General features: G+C 39.5%; 1 long non-coding RNA gene across 1 annotated transcript; it reads right to left on the bottom strand.

Moving 5' to 3' along the window:
• Positions 1-218: 218 nt before the first annotated feature.
• Positions 219-3,595, bottom strand: LOC118164309. Its single transcript, XR_004749420.1, has 4 exons — positions 3,469-3,595; positions 1,902-1,933; positions 1,412-1,441; positions 219-383 (listed from the first exon to the last, which is right to left on the bottom strand). It is a non-coding gene; the product is annotated as an uncharacterized LOC118164309 (long non-coding RNA).

Genomic DNA, 3,595 nt, shown 5'->3' with positions numbered 1-3,595 from the left:
AAAACACTAGTGAATTGTGTGGCAGAATGTTGTTAAGAGCCCCTGGTGGCATGGTATCCTGTGGCAGTTGAGAAGAATGAATATTCTTGGGTCTTCTGTCATTACAAAGGATAGCGAGGAGAGAAAATTATATATATGTGTACACACACACAATATATAATTATATTGACCCTGAAGAGGATTCTTTCCGACTTCTATTTTATTAGAAGTTTTGTCTTTTCTATTTTGGCCCTAATCCATAGTTACCAGTGTACAGTCCTGCTGGTTTATTCAAGAGATTCTCCTCAGATATCTGCAGAACTTCAGTTTTAGTCTTGTTCCAGGTACTGAACGCCCACACAGTATTCATAACTATTCACGGATGGGCCCTCTGAAAAGCTTAGCTATGGAGTAAACATGCACTCTTTACATCTCTCAAAAGTCACAACGGATGAACTTAAACAGTTTAGTAGGTTAATATTATATACAAATTAAATTTAGTTTGATGTTAGGGATTTGAGAGTGATGAAAAAAAAAAGTATATTTCATAGACTGCAGTAGGAATAACACATTGGCTTTAAAAAAAAAAATATATATATATATATATGGAACCCATTAGTTTTTTACACCCTAATTATTTTGTCATACAAAATACTCATACCTAAGTATTATCTCAATGAAGAGTGCTACAAGGAAAGTCAAGCATCCTGTGGGTTTCTTAAAGTCTTCTGGATCACAATCCCAAGCAAACACCTTTCTATAGTATTTTCTACAGTGGTATTAGCTGGCAACAAGTCCCCTTGTGATGCCAGAGTTCTCCCAGGTAGTGTATGAGTGACAAGCACCCAGTTAAGGTCTAAGAACATTCCCAATAGGAGTTTGGCTAGCAGTGCAACTTTATGGACCTGCCCCACAATTCCCCATGGAAAAGTCTTGCCTTTTTTTTATTTATTTATTTAAATTGAGTTTGTTTTGCCTGCTGCCCTGAACATCTACATTCCCCCCCCCCCGTATGGGAGGTGCAAGACAAGTCAAAACACAGCTGTCAAGTTCTAAAATCAGCATCAAAGCTCAGTAAAAGTAAGAGGGAAAAACAATATGCTTTGTTAAACAATACTGCCTCAGATCTTAAAGGGTTATACAATGAAAGTAATACCCCCTTTGAGTTCTGTATATGGCACGCATTACCTAACATCCTTAGTCAGAACCCCACTGTTTATGAGGTGATGAGAAAAGAATACAGCTCCCTCTTGTCAGTAGGACATCTCCATTGCCCTGCAGGAATTTTCTCGTTATATTTCAGATGTATTGAATCTTCTAGACATTAGAAAAGCAAAACATGCACTGTGCCCTCTGGAGCCATCACCTTTCTTGGTCAGTTCATAGGTTCACCAAGGTCACAGAAAACAGTCTTTTACATCACAGGTTTTACCTTTAGGCTGTTTTATTCCTCCACGGGAACCTGAAAGGATTTAAACAGATTTATCAAACTAGAAATGGAAATATTTATGTTTGGAAACATTGGTATTTCTAAACATTTATTATTTCTTTCCTTGCCCACTGATACTGATTCCCAGTCTCTGAGCCATGTGAAGCAGTTTAAAAGTTATTTCTCAGGAAAAAAGCCTGCCTGCTAAGTCATTCCCCCACTGTCCCTTACACATAGTTAAAGTTTTCTGCTGCTGCACTATTTCTATTAGTGCTGCCACTCTGCATGCATAAAACCACATATTTATATATATATAAAATACGTATGTGTTTATGTTCTAAATGTTTTCCATATAAAACTCAGCTTTTGACGTTTTATTCCATGGATATCAATTTTTAAGTTTAACATGAAACCTTATGATGATCTAATCTGATGATCTATTTAATGTAAGCCATCAAAAAATAATAATAATAATAAAAAAAAAACAAAACACCTTTTTGTTGGGATCCTGATCCCAGTACATTTCTTCAATAAGAAGTGTACTTTAAATGCAATAAAGATGCAGACAGTCACTTGGAGGGGAAAAAAAAAAAAAAAAAAAAAAAAAAAAAAAAGAGACTTGCTGGAAAATACATTTGTTCTTTCAGTTGAGCAGTGAGGCAAGAAAGGCTAGGGCTGACATCAGAGCCCCCTCAACACCTGTTCTGAGGGAGTCTGGTCTTCTCCAGGGCTCTTCTAGGAAGGACGACTGTGGACTCAGCATTCTAGTCTCTGTGCCAACCCTGTGGCTTAGTGCACCAGGTTCAGCAAGAATAAGTTATACTGAATAGTACAAGATCTTTATTTTTAAATCCAAACTACCAGATGAGTTGTCACACTTTTTAGTCCTGAAAGGTCTCCCAATGGGAGAATCAACATAAAGCTTAATATTTTTATGTGTGCAACAGGATGGATTCAGCCAGAAACCTATCTGGTAATAATGTTGTTCACCAGGGCGAGGGTCTGCTCTTCTATCACAGCCATGTATATGACACTTTTTGCTGCCACTCCTTTTCAGCTGACACTTCACTTTTTAATAGATAACAGGGCGTGTCACACTCCATTCTGGAAGTGTGAGCAAGGAATGGGGAATACTATAAACAATGAGCTAATGTTATGGTAAATTCCTGGGAAATAGGAATGGCTTTGCAAAGATTACAGCACTCTGTCCTCATTCAAGAGGACATCAAAAAGAAAGACCTAAAACGAAGGGAGCAGAGAGACTCAAGACTAGATAATGAGAACAAGTTTCCTCCTGTAGAGGGACTACAACTGAAAAAGCATAAACTCTGTTCTTGCTACTAATTTACTCACCAGGAGACAAAGACCACAATCCAACAGTCATAGACCATCACATAGCAGCAATGAGATGGAGACCACCACCTGTCATTTCACCTCACTGTAGCCCTTGCTGTTCTTCCTCAGATGTATATGAAACCCTCTTCAGGGCGAGAGGGATCAGCTTACCACATGAAATCATCCAGGGCACCCCTGCACCACATGGTCTGTTTAAGATAGGAGGGGCTGGAGGTAAGGAGTGAAGACACACCTGAGCTACTCGGCAAGTAAAGGCAGCTTGATGCTCATCCATTGTGAAAAGAAAGGGGGGAAGAGGAAGAAGGCATTTTAGATTCTAGGCAGGCAGATTAGCATTTTTACTGGTCTGCAATAATGAAAGTGCGGAGAAAAAATAAATAAATAAATAAAAGTAAAACCCACTTTTCTCTTAGCACAAAATAACTACTATACGGCACTAGAGTTTCAAGGCTATGCTAGATGAGTGCCCCTGGCCATCAGCCAACTAAACATAGGATATAAACATTCCAGCAATGCACACTCTTTCTTCAAAGTGACCCCTCCTTCTTTCCCCTTCCTTATGAAACCCATTTCCCCTAGAGAGGAGCTGTGTGACTGCAAGCTCCCCAGGACTGTTTCCCTATGTGTGACACCATACCAGGAGCAACGTATCTTTCCAAAATGCCTGGAGGTCCACAGAGGAAAAAAGAAAACACCCATACCACCCTTACCTCCTCCTGCTAGTGCTTGGCTAGGCTTGCAGTTCCCAGGCTGGCTTTTGCTGTCATACCCAGTTTGAGCCCAAGCAAATTCCAATCCACTCCTCTTCCTGAGGCTCCCATTTATTTAAAC

Source organism: Oxyura jamaicensis, chromosome 3 (assembly GCF_011077185.1).
Source record: "Oxyura jamaicensis isolate SHBP4307 breed ruddy duck chromosome 3, BPBGC_Ojam_1.0, whole genome shotgun sequence".
Classification (NCBI taxonomy): domain Eukaryota; kingdom Metazoa; phylum Chordata; class Aves; order Anseriformes; family Anatidae; genus Oxyura; species Oxyura jamaicensis.
The sequence above is the reverse complement of the archived record's forward strand: the minus strand, read 5'-3'. Positions and strand labels throughout refer to the sequence as shown.